The sequence below is a fragment of the Scyliorhinus torazame genome, chromosome 12, assembly GCF_047496885.1.
Source record: "Scyliorhinus torazame isolate Kashiwa2021f chromosome 12, sScyTor2.1, whole genome shotgun sequence".
NCBI classification, from domain to species: Eukaryota; Metazoa; Chordata; class Chondrichthyes; order Carcharhiniformes; family Scyliorhinidae; genus Scyliorhinus; species Scyliorhinus torazame.
The window spans coordinates 143,854,966-143,867,895 of NC_092718.1; the positions used below are offsets into that span (position 1 = coordinate 143,854,966).

Sequence of the window (12,930 nt, forward strand, 5' to 3'; positions counted from 1 at the left end):
TAAAATACCACACCGGAAAAGCAACAATCCTTCACTGTCTTTAAGTTCACAAAAGCCAATCCAATAGATAGACTTTTATCCCGCACGAGCCCCCAATTGTTATGGGCGAGGCGTTATCAGAATCCCAAAATGTATCATGGAGTTCAACCAACCTCTCCCTTTAATGTATTTGTTGCTTTTCCTAGCACACGGCTTGTTCCCTAGGAGTAGGATTACAATTATGGACACGTGGGATTTTAAACACAATTCACTGTTTATTCCATGAACTCAACTTAACATCTTAAATAAACATTGGATCTCTTAACACCTCTGACTTCAAAGATAACTCAGAAAATGTTGCAACAGTAAATAATTCCTCAAAATGTTCCTTCAAACTTCCCAAGAGACTTAACATCTTTAAACAGAATCACATTCAGATTAAAGGATTTACTATTATGAGTTTAAATCACCCAAATGATTCAGAGATAGTCTTTCATGGCAGAGATCCAGCTCACTGCAAACACAGACACTCCCAAGCTCTTTTCAAACTGCAAACTGCAGCTCTCTGGAAACACACAGACAGACACAAGCTTCTTTTCAAACTGCAGCTCTCTGGAAACACACAGACGCACACAAGCTCTTTTCCCAACTCAAACTTCAAAATGGCTGATCTAAAGCCCAGCTGCACCCACTCTCTGACATCACTGTTTTCTTAAACGTACATTGCTTAAACATCCATGTCTTAAAGGTATTCTCACATGACTGTAGCATAGTGGTTAGCACAGTTGCTTCACAGCTCCAGGGTCCCAGGTTCGATTCCCGGCTTGGGCCACTGTCTGTGCACAGTCTGCACGTTCTCCCCGTGCCTGTGTGAGTTCCCTCCGGGTGCTCCGGTTTCCTCCCACAATCCAAAGATGTGCGGGTTAGGTGGATTGGCCTTGCTAAATTGCCCTTCGTGTCCAAAGAGGTTAAGTGGGGGTCACTGGGTTACGGGGATAGGGTGTGGGCTTGACTAGAGTGCTCTCTCCAAGGGCCAGTGCAGGCTTGATGGGCCGAATGGCCTCCTTCTGCTCTGTAAATTCTATGATTCTATGAAGTACGCATGCCTGAATCTCGCCCAGCGAGGGCGTGATCCAGATCATGACGCGCCGTGATATTCCCTAGAATTTCACGAGATGTCTCGAGTGTCGCGATTCTCACTGAAGGCCGCGTTTTCATGCCCCATTTACTTAAACAAATGAAGAATAGTCCTGCGTTAGGAAAGTATAGACTTGGATTTCTGTAGCACCTTTATAATGCTCAGGAAGTCCCCATGGGTTCACAACCATAGTAATTGTATTCTTTTTAGTCCAATTCTTTTTTGTCCAATGTCATGTACCTTTAAGACATGGATGTTTAAGCAATGTACCTTTAGGAAAACAGTGATGTCAGAGAGTGGGTGGGGCTGAGCTCAGGTCAGCCGTTTTGCAGTTTTTAGTTTTGCAGTTTGGAGATAAAGAGCTTGGGGAGTGTCTGTGTTTGCAGTGAGCTGGATCTCTGCCATAAAAGATCATCTCTGGATCATTTGGGTGATTTAAACTCATAATAGTAAATCCTTTAATCTGATGTGATTCTGTTTAAAGGTGTTAAGTCTCTTGGAAGTTTGAAGGAACATTTTGAGGAATTATTTACTGTTGCAATATTTTCTGAGTTATCTTTGAAGTAAAGGGTGTTAAGAGATCCAATGTTTATTTAAGATGTTAAGTTGAGTTCATGGAATAAACAGTGTTTTGTGTTTAAAAACCCACGTGTCCATAATTGCAATCCCACCCCGAGTGAACAAGCCGTGTACTAGGAAAAGCAACAAATACATTAAAGGGAGAGGTTGGTTGAACTTCATGATACATTTTGGGGTTCTGAAAACGCCTCGCCCATAACAATTGGGGGCTCGTCCGGGATAAAAGTCTATCTATTGGATTGGCTTTTGTGAACTTAAAGACAGTGAAGGTTTGTTGCTTTTCCGGTGTGGTATTTTAGTTTAAGTGGGGCGAGTGTTGTGAACAATGGCTCTTTCAGAGGCTCAGAAATTTTTGGTGGTGGAGAATATCACACGTATTACTTTACGGACAGAAATGAAAAGCAGACTGTTAGATTTGGCAAGAACATTGCAGTTAACATTACCTGACAAAATGCAAAAAGATGAGGTAATTATGGCAGTGGTTAAGTATTTAAAGTTGCCTGAGATAGAGTTTGACTCATTGGAAATGGCAAAAATTCAGTTGCAAATTAAACAAATGGAACATGAGAAAGAATTAAAGTGGCTGGAATACGAGAGTGAGAGAGAGGAAAAAGAAAGAGAAAGAGAGGGAGAGAGGAAAAAGAAAGAGAAAGAGAGAGAGAGGAAAAAGAAAGAGAATGAGAGGGAGAGGAAAAAGAAAGAGAAGGAGAGAGAGAGGAAAAAGAAAAGGAAAGAGAAGAAAGGAGAAAATAAAGAATAACCCTAGCAGAACAAAAAGAAAAAGAAAGGGAGATACAGATCAGGGAAAAAGATAAAGAGAGGGAGTTTGAACTTCAGAAAATGGCCATGAAACATGACAATCAGTTAAAATTGGCAAATGTAAAGGGAAACGTACAGTTGGATGATAGTGATGAGGATAGTGAGAAAGAGCGTCATAGTCGAAGGCTTAGAACATAGAACATAGAATATTACAGCGCAGTACAGGCCCTTCGGCCCTCGATGTTGCACCGACCGCTTGGTGGGAATCTATTTAAATATGTCCAAGCATTGCCAAGGTTTGGCGAGAAGGAAGTGGAAGCCTTTTTCATTTCATTTGAGAAGGTAGCTAAACAAATGAAATGGCCACAGGACATGTGGGTGTTACTGATTCAAACAAAGCTGGTAGGTAGAGTTAGTGAAGTGTTTGCATCACTACCGGAGGAGGTATCTGGAACGTATGAGAAAGTGAAGAAATCCATCTTAATTGCATATGAGCTAGTGCCTGAAGCTTATAGACAAAGGGTTAGGAATTTAAGGAAAGAATTTAGTCAAACATACATGGAGTTTGTTGTTACAGCCATTTCATTTAAAAATAGTACATGTGGCAGGACGGGAAAATGTGATAGCCAATGCTTTGTCATGAATGTGATCAATTGAGAAGGATTTTGGTTAGAGGAAGAAGAACAAAGAAAAATGGACTATATTATTATACCTGTTTGCATGTGTTGTTTTTTTTTAAAAACGTAAAGGTATATTTAGTGTGTACATTTCTTAGTGGATGGTGCAAAAGTGAAAAATGAAACCATCTTGAAGTTGATGGGTTTTTTTTTCTCTTGGGGGGAGGTGTCATGTGAGAGTACCTTTAAAACATGGATGTTTGAGCAATGTACCTTTAAGAAAACAGTGATGTCAGAGAGTGGGTGGGGCTGAGCTCACGTGAGCCATTTTGCAGTTTTTAGTTTTGCAGTTTGGAGAAAAAGAACTTGGGGAGTGTCTGTGTTTGCAGTGAGCTGGATCTCTGCCAAACTGTGATGTTAGTTCAATACGCTTTATTGAACTTGTTAAGCAGTGCACACAGTTCGCTGTGGGTTTGACACTCTACTAATTTTAGCGTGCTTACTATAACTAACTAGACCAGACTAGCTCTGAGCCACGTGTAGAAGGTGCTAACTGACACCCTGACTGTCACTACAGTTGTCACCAGTGGAAAGAGGCAGAGTGTTGATGCCTCATGTGTTTTATAGTGGGAGACCACCTTCTAGTGTTCTTCCTGGTGATTGGTTGTGTTCTGTGCTGTGTGTTGATTGGCTGTACTGGGTGTCTGTCACTGCCTGTCTGTATCTCATTATGTGCATGAGTGCATATCATGACACCTCCCCTTTAAAAAAAAAATGTTGGTTGCTTGGAGCATATGCGACTGTATTTACATGTAGAACTATTTACATTAAATCGCGAGTGGATGAAAGCGAGTGGATGAATATATACATAAGAGGTGTCTAGCGTGCAGATACAGAACAACATTTACAGTATTTGCGTCTGATCCTTGTCGACCGCCTGAGAGGTGGAGGTGGGGACAACGGCGCCTTGACAGGCGGGATTGCAGCCAGATTGGTGGCCTCATAGTGCGAGTTGTCCGGAGGAGGCATAACAACATATGGAAAAATAAGATCTGGTGGTGGGCAGGCAACTTTGCTCAGTGCCCTTCTGTTGCTCCTGACAATGGAGCCATCAGCCATACGAACCACAAACGATCTGGGAGCAGCCTGTCGAACAACAATAGCTGGAGCTGCCCAGCCTCCATCAGGTACCTTGATCCGAACAGCATCCGCCGGGGATAGCACAGGCAAATCGGTAGCATGAGCATTCGTACGTCAGCTTTTGCCAGTTCCTGAGTTGCTGCACCTTTTACAGCACTGGGAGGTGATCCAGGTCTGGTAAGTGAATGGCCGGAACAGTCGTCCGCAGGTCTCTATTCATGAGGAGTCGAGCCGGAGGCATACCGGTGGACAGAGGGGTTGCCCTGTACGCCAACAGCGCAAGGTTGAAGTCAGAAGCAGAGTCCGCAGCCTTGCAGAGCAGTTGCTTCACTATATGGATCCCTTTCTCAACCTTCCCGTTCGACTGCGGGTAGTGTGGGCTTGAGGTGATGTGGTTGAATTGGTACGACTTGGCGAAATTGGACCACTCTTGGCTGTGGAAGCAGGGACCATTGTCACTCATGACAGTGAGTGGATTGCCATGCCTGGCAAATGTTTCCTTGCAGACCTTGATGACTGTCCTTGATGTGAAGTCTGACAGCTTCACAACCTCCGGATAATTTGAGAAGTAATCTATGATGAGCACATAGTCACGCCCATTGGCGTGAAAAAGGTCAATTCCCACCTTGGACCACAGAGAGGTCACAATCTCGTGTTGCTGGAGTGTTTCTTTGGGATGAGCAGGCTGGAAACGCTGGCAGGTCGCACAATTGAGGACCATGTTGGATATGTCCAGGCTGATTCCAGGCCAATAGACAGCCTGCCGGGCCCTGCGCCTACTCTTTTCGACACCCAGGTGTCCCTCGTGGATTTGTTTGAGCACTAAGCTCTGCAGACTGTGAGGAATAACGATATGATCTAGCTTGAGGAGGATCCCCTCGAGGACTGTCAGGTCATCCTTCACATTAAAGAACTGAGGGCATTGCCCTTTTTGCCAGCCATTTGTGAGGTGGTGCATTACATGCTGCAAAAGAGGGTCTTTGGCAGTCTCTTCACGAATCCTGATCACTCTTTCATCTGAGGCCGGGAGGTTCCTGGCACACAGCTGCACCTGTGCCTCAATCTGGCGGATGAAGCCAACCTGTTCACAGGGCGAGGTGATGGAGCGGGACAGGGCATCCGCAATTATCAGCTCCTTGCCTGGTGTGTATACTAACTCAAAATCATACCTTCGGAGTCGAAGGAGAATGCGCTGAAGCCTGGGCATCATGTCATTCAAGTCCTTATGAATGATATGGACCAAGGGTCTGTGGTCAGTCTCCACTGTGAATGTTGGTAGACCATAGATGTAGTCATGGAACTTTACAATGCTGGTTAGGAGGCCCAGGCACTCTTTTTCTATTTGGGCGTACCTCTGTTCAGTAGGAGTCATGGCCCTTGACGCATAAGCAACTGCAGCCCAGGACGAGGAGTCATCCCTCTGGAGGAGCACCGCACCAATGCAGTCCTGGCTTGCGTCTGTGGAGATTTTTGTTTCCCTGTCCGGGTCAAAAAACGCTAATACCGGAGCAGTGGTGAGCTTTGCTTTGAGCTCGAGCCACTCTGCTTGATGTGTGGGTAGCCACTGGAATGCAGTGGACTTCTTCACCAGATACCTGAGAGCCGTGGTGTGTGAGACCATGTTGGGAATGAATTTTCCCAAGACGTTCACCATTCCGAGGATGCGTAGTACCGCCTTCTTGTCTTCCAGGGTCTTCATGGCGTTAATGGCCTTGACCTTGTCCGAATCTGGCCGTTCACCCTGTTGGGATATCTGGTCACCCAAGAACTTGATGGATGACATGCCAAAGGAGCACTTGGCCTTGTTCAGCTTGAGGCCGTTTGCATGGACACGTCGAAAGACTTGTTTGAAATGATATATGTGTTCCTCGCGGGTCGTGGACCATAAGATTACATCATCTACGTAGACGCGCACACCCTCAATGCCCTCCATCATCTGCTCCATGATCCTGTGGAAGATTTCAGAGGCTGAGACAATGCCGAACGGCATACGGTTATAACCAGTACCTGCCAAATGGTGTGTTGAACGTGCAGAGCTTCCTGCTGGACTCGTCCAGTTGTATCTGCCAGAAACCACGCGATGCATCTAGCTTCGTGAAGAATTTGGCATGCGCCATCTCACTGGTCAGTTCCTCCCGCTTCGGAATTGGGTAGTGTTCCCGCATTATGTTCCGGTTAAGATCTTTGGGATCTATGCCTATGCGCAACTCTCCTGAGGGCTTCTTCACACAGACCATCGAGTTGACCCAGTCAGTCGGTTCCGTCACTTTGGAGATGATGCCCTGGTCTTGGAGCTCCTGTAGCTGTGCCTTTAAATGTTCCTTCAAGGGGGCCGGCACCCGGCGTGGTGCATGGATTACAGGCGTGGTATCAGGCCTGAGTAGGATCTTGCAGCAGTATGGCAGAATGTCCATTCCATCAAACACATCCGGATATTGAGCAAGGATGTTATCAATGTCAGCCTGAAGATCCACATTGGAAGAAGACATGGCATGGACTCGCTGTACGAGGTTGAGTAGCTGGCATGCATGGGCACCAAGCAGGGATGCCTTATCAGGCTTGCCGATTTCAAATCGCAGTGTGCCATTGATGGTCTCGTTGGAGCCGAATAGATGACAAGATCCTAGTGCAGTTATGGCATTGTCATTATAATCGAGGAGCTGGCAGGCTGGCGGAAGAATTTTGGGTTGTTTTTTAATGCGGTCAAAATCAGCTTGAGAGATGAGATTGGCAGAAGCACCAGTGTCCAGCTTGAACTGGATGCTGCATTGATTTACGTGTATGACAGCACGCCATTCGTCCGCGGAATCCACATTGAGGATAGATAGGCGTCTTGCTGAATTTGAGGAGGCATACTCACATGTAGTGATGATGCCCACATGATAGGGGGACTCCAGGCAGTCGCCCTCTGGATCCGTAGTGCTACCAGGATCAGAATCCAGTAAACTTTGCTGTACTCATCGAACACGCTTGCGTTGGAATTGGGATCGCTGAACCTTGACTGGTGGTGCAGACCTGCACAAGGCTGCAGAATGTCCAGACTTCCCGCAATTTAAACATCGCCTGCCTTTTGCAGGGCATTGCCGCTTTAAGTGGGCGGTGCCGCAGTTCGGGCACGTCATGATGTTGACGTCGTTACGTCCGTGCGTCGTCGCACATGCGCAGTGCGGTCAGCTGACATTCGCACCTGCACAGTTTGGTTTTTGGCCTCTTCATTCCCCCGTTCATGTTGCGCATGCGTGGTGCCCCGGGAAAAGCGCGTGAAATGGCCGCTTTCATCGATACTGAGGCGCTGCATCCAGGCGATGGCCTGTACACTCTCTGCCTCGTGGGATTCAAGTTTTTCGTATTCTGCCAATTTGAAACGGGAGTACCGATTTCTCGCATAGTCATGCACTATACACGTCTCAATTGCGACTGGCAGGGTCATGTGCTTAATTTCGAGGAGTTGCTCCTGCAAGGAATCGGAGTGCACCCCAAACACAATCTGATCCCTGATCATGGAGTCAGCGGTTGCACTATAATTGCAGGACTGCGCTAGTAAACGGAGATGAGTTGGAAAGGATCGGAAAGGTTCATCCATACCCAGAAGGCGTTGCTGGAAGATATAGTGCTCAAAGGTCTCGTTTGTTTCGACTTCACAGTGACTGTCGAACTTCACCAAAACGGTCTTGAATTTGGTCTTGTCCTAGCCATTGGGAAAATTAAGCGAGTTGAAAATCTGGATGGCTTGGTCCCCCGCAGTTGATAGGAGCAGCGCGATATTTCTGGCATCGGACGCATCCTCGAGGTCTGAGGCCTCAATGTAGAGAAGGAACCTTTGCTTGAAGACCCGCCAGTTGGCGCAGAGATTGCCGGAGATCCGTAGTTGGAAGGGCCTGGATCTTCTCCATGCCGGTCGAAGGCACTTGCTGGTCGTCACGGAATCACTCGAGGTAAACCACTTAGAGTTAGTAGACTCCTGGTACCATGTTGTGTTAATCACCCTGGGGTAACACGGACTGCAACTGGATGCAGTTGTACTTGAACGTAGACTCCAAACATTGATGTTAGTTCAATACGCTTTATTGAACTTGTTGAGCAGTGCACACAGTTCGCTGTGGGTTTGACACTCTATTAATCTAAGCATGCTTACTATAACTAACTAGACCAGACTAGCTCTGAGCCACGTGTAGAAGGTGCTAACTGATATATACACCCTGACTGTCACTACAGTTGTCACCAGTGGAAAGAGACAGAGTGTTGATGCCTCATGTGTTTTATAGTGGGAGACCACCTTCTAGTGTTCTGCCTGGTGATTGGTTGTGTTCTGCCCTGTGTGTTGATTGGCTGTACTGGGTGTGTGTCACTGCCTGTCTGTATCTCATTATGTGCATGAGTGCATATCATGACAGTCCCCAGTGAAGTGTTGGGTACTCTGCTACACAGACGAACCAACACGGTTGCGAATGGTACAACACAGTTTTATTTCAAACATCTATTTACACTGGTAAACTGTTTACTGAGGTTCGATCATGATCCTTGATTCTGTGGACCTATTCCTAATTCTATCTTGTAGTTGCACTCTGCACATGGTGGATGTCTGAATGGCTTGTAATGAGCTCTGTGCCCTGAGCCGTCTCCTGCTCGAGTGCCCAGGAAGTGTTGTGTTCCCTGTTTTGTACTGTGTATGCTCTTGCCTGTGATTGGCTGTCGTGTTGTGTGTGTTGATTGGTCCGTTTATCTGTCCATCAGTATGTATGTGCTATGATGTTTACCTGAATATCATGACACCCAGCTTTCTGCTTTTAACATGATTACAAATCTCCTCTTGTTTTCTAGACAAGCTTAATGAGTTCCCATCCATTTCCCTCACTGTTGCACTGTATCACAAATGTCCACCTAACCCGACTGCTTCCCCTGTCAGGCTAGGTCTGTCCCTTCATTGTCTATGGAAGTTTACAGACTCCCGTCCCCCCACCATCACTTGCCAGCTGTCCGATTAATGCTAATAACCTTCACTTTACTGCACACTGGAGCCCTCGCTTTCTGGGAAACCGACCATTTCCACCTTTCACTCTGTGAATAACATTTTCAGGTGCAGGATTTACTGGACATTGTGAAGGGGTAAACACCTCTGTTCTCAGGGACAGTATTCCAGCTCCCTCCCCCACCCCATTCCAGCTGGAAAATCTCAACACTCCATTTTTTTTAGAGAAATGGGTATTTTGTTCACCAAGGATACACAAATGTCCTTTTCATTCGAAGTTATTGGTTACGTGCTGTGAAATACACCTCACGTTGTAATTCCTTAAGCTGTCAGTGTGTCTCCGTGGGTAGCAACTCTTGCACCTAAGTCAGAAGATTGTGAATTCAAATCCCACTTTAGAGACTGGGCATGTAATTGTTCCAGTGTTTTCCTGAGGGTGTGCTGCACCGTTGGGAAGACTTATTTTGGATGAGACATTAAACCAAGTCCCACCCCTGCTAGATTCTTTCAAAGGGAAATCGGCCTCTTGACTAATATGTTAATCCCTCAATCAAAGCATATACGGATTGCATATGTAATCTATTTCAGCCATTCTATGCAACTTGCTTTACACAAGTTGTCTGCCACATTTCTCTACATTGCAACAATGACTAAACTTCATCAGTACTTTATTCAGAAATACCATAAAACACATCAGGACATCCTGAAGTTTTGAAAATGTGACAGAAATGCAAGTCTTCCTTTGCCGTTGTTTGCTTGGAGTTTATTGTGTCATGTTGATACCAAAGCTGCATTGGAAGTTGAGTAACGGTGCAGATGATTTGACCTTGGACAATGGTGTGGTGCTAAGACCCACAATTCTGACTGCAAACCCAGTCATTCTCCACTAAACCCTGAGGATGTACAAGTGTCTCTGAGTCAGTAATGGGCTGAATTCATCAGTTCCCGCTGTGGGCAGCAGGAATTGTGATCGGGCGGAGAATAGCACACAAGTGGAAAAAATAGCGATTTGTGCCCGCCGCCGATTCAGATGCCATGCTCCAGTCCTCCGCTGGCGGTGATAGTGAGGTATGCCGGTGCCAGTGGGTCCATCATTGGACACTTCATGGTCCACCCCTCTGCGATGCTCCACCCCTCTCAGGCTGAAGTCAAGTAGGTGTGAATTGGTGCAAGTATTACAAGTGGGGACTGGACGCCATGGCTCCTGACGGGGAACAAGAGGGTAACAAAAGTCTCAAACTATCGTGACATATCAGCTTTGCTGGGGGTGGCTGCCTGGGCTGGAGGGAGCAGTGGGAAGTGACTTGGTGCCAGGTCTATGGCCGTGGCCTTTGGAACCCTCGCTGGCACAGTGCCCTCTCAGGGCAGAGGCCTCAGCAGGATCACAAACTGCCTCCTCCTGCTGAGGCTGGCAGCACTGACTGCCTCTGCCACCTCCTTCCAGGCAGTGTTCAGGAGGGTGGGCTTGAGTCTGCGGCCCACCCTGGGGAAGAGGGTGTCCCTCTGCTCTGCTTTTCCCCTGCTACCTCTACAGAGGGGCAGTGCCTCAGATGGGTGAACAGAGGAGTGTCAGAACCTGGTGGGCCACTGGCTGTGCTAGACCATGTCCATCCTTCTTGCTTTTGCTACCAAAGTGGGTCTCCTCATATTTATCCAAATGATACTGCATCTGCCATTCATTTGCCCACTTACTCAACTTGTCCAAATCACACTAAGCATCCTCCTCAGAGCTCACTCTCCCACCCAATTTTGTGTCATCTGCAAATTTGGAGACATTACATTTAATTCCCACATCTAAAGCATTAATATATATTGTGAAAAGCTGGGGTCCCAGCCCTGATCCCTGCAGTACCCCACTAGTCATGGCCTGCCATTTGGAAAAAGGGGTGAAATTCTCCCGAAACGGCGCGATGTCCGCCGACTGGCGCCCAAAACGGCGCCAATCAGACGGGCATCGCGCCGCCCCAAAGGTGCGGAATGCTCCGCATCTTTGGGGGCCGAGCCCCAACATTGAGGGGCTAGGCCGGCGCCGGAGGAATTTCCGCCCCGCCAGCTGGCGGAAACGGCCTTTGTTGCCCCGCCAGCTGGCGCGGAAATGACATCCCCGGGCGGCGCATGCGCGGGAGCGTCAGCGGCCGCTGACAGTTTCCCGCGCATGTGCAGTGGAGGGAGTCTCTTCCGCCTCCGCCATGGTGGAGACCATGGCGGAGGCGGAAGGGAAAGAGTGCCCCCACGGCACAGGCCCGCCCGCGGATCGGTGGGCCCCGATCGCGGGCCAGGCCACCGTGGGGGCACCCCCCGCGCCAGCTGGCGGGGCAACAAACGCCATTTCCGCCAGCTGGCGGGGCAACAAACGCCATTTCCGCCAGCTGGCGGGGCGGAAATCCCTCCGGCGCTGGCCTATCCCCTCAATGTTGGGGCTCGGCCCCCAAAGATGCGGAGCATTTCGCACCTTTGGGCTGGCGCGATGCCCGTCTGATTGGCGCCGTTTTTGGCGCCAGTCAGCGGACATCACGCCGTTGGGGGAGAATTTCGCCCATAGAGGTCAAAGTTTTAGTTTGGGAAGAGTCTATTGATGAGTGAATGCAGCCAATCAGCGTGCTGGCTCGTTAAGAGTCAGTGAGGTTTGACCTTCAAGCTCCAGGCTTTGAATGGTATTGTGTGAATTCGGTGTGAATAAACAGCCTTGATCAGAGAAACACACAAAAAAAACAAAAGGCAGGATGAAAAACATGATCAGAAGTTTATAGTAAATTTGTTATGATTCCAAACAGCTTTTGAATCTTGTAAATGAAAAGCAAAAACAAATGGCAAAATGTTGGAAGCAGGAAATCCAGGAAATGCTCAGCGAGTGTCGAGGATAATTTTAATCTATCCCGCCCTTCGAGAAACTGATGGCATCAGGTATGAGATTGATTTCACACCCCATCCGATTTTACTTTCCCCAGATTTCAACGTGTCGGGTGTAACATGGAATTCTTGTTGAATGGTGCAATACATAATCTCATGAATGATTGAGTCGTGGTGTAAATTGTGGTGAGTTTTATACTTTAGCATTGTCATTTTCCCGCAGTATTCATGTGTAATCTGACCAAGGTTTTGTACAGTCTCACATAAGGAAGAACAAAGAAAAGTACAGCACAGTGCCCTCCAAGCCTGCTCCGATCATGCTTCCCTTCTAACCTAAAACCCTCTTCACTTCTGGGGCCCCTATCCCTCTATTCCCATCCTATTCATGTATTTGGCTTGATGCCCCCTGGATGTCACAATCGTACATGCTTCCACTGCCTCCTCTGGCAGCGAGTTCCAGGCACCCATACCCTCTGTGTAAACAATCCTCCCTTGCACATTTATAAACTTTGTCCCTCGCATCTTAAACCCATGCCCCCTAGTAACTGACTCTTCCACCTTGGGAAAAAGCCTCTGACTATCCACTCTGTACATGCCCCTCAGAATTTTGTAGACTTCTATCAGGTTGCCCCTCAACCTCTTTCATTACTGTGAGAACAAACCACTTTATCCAACTTCTCCTCATAGCTACTGCCCTCTATACAAGGCAACATCCTTGTATCTCGCTTCTGTACCCTCTCCAAAGCCTCCACATCCTTCTGGTAGTGTGGCAACCAGAATTGAACACTGTACTCCATGTGTGGCCTAACTAAAGTTCGATACAGCTGCAACATGACTTGCCAAATTTATCCTCAATGCCCCAGCCGATGAAAGCAAACATGCTGTATTGCTTCTCGACT

The 12,930-nt window shown here is 47.4% G+C and overlaps 1 protein-coding gene across 3 annotated transcripts in view; it reads left to right on the forward strand.

Annotated features, from left to right (window-relative positions):
* The window catches only part of LOC140386630 (SH2B adapter protein 2), a 262,836-nt gene that overhangs the window by 96,069 nt on the left and 153,837 nt on the right, over window positions 1-12,930 (forward strand). The window contains exon 3 of one of the 3 annotated variants that reach the window (XM_072469121.1): window positions 12,130-12,217. The exons of the other annotated variants lie outside the window; for them this stretch is intronic. The gene's annotated coding sequence lies outside the window, so the exon portion shown is untranslated. The remainder of the gene's footprint in view (window positions 1-12,129; window positions 12,218-12,930) is intronic. 3 annotated transcript variants of the gene reach the window in all.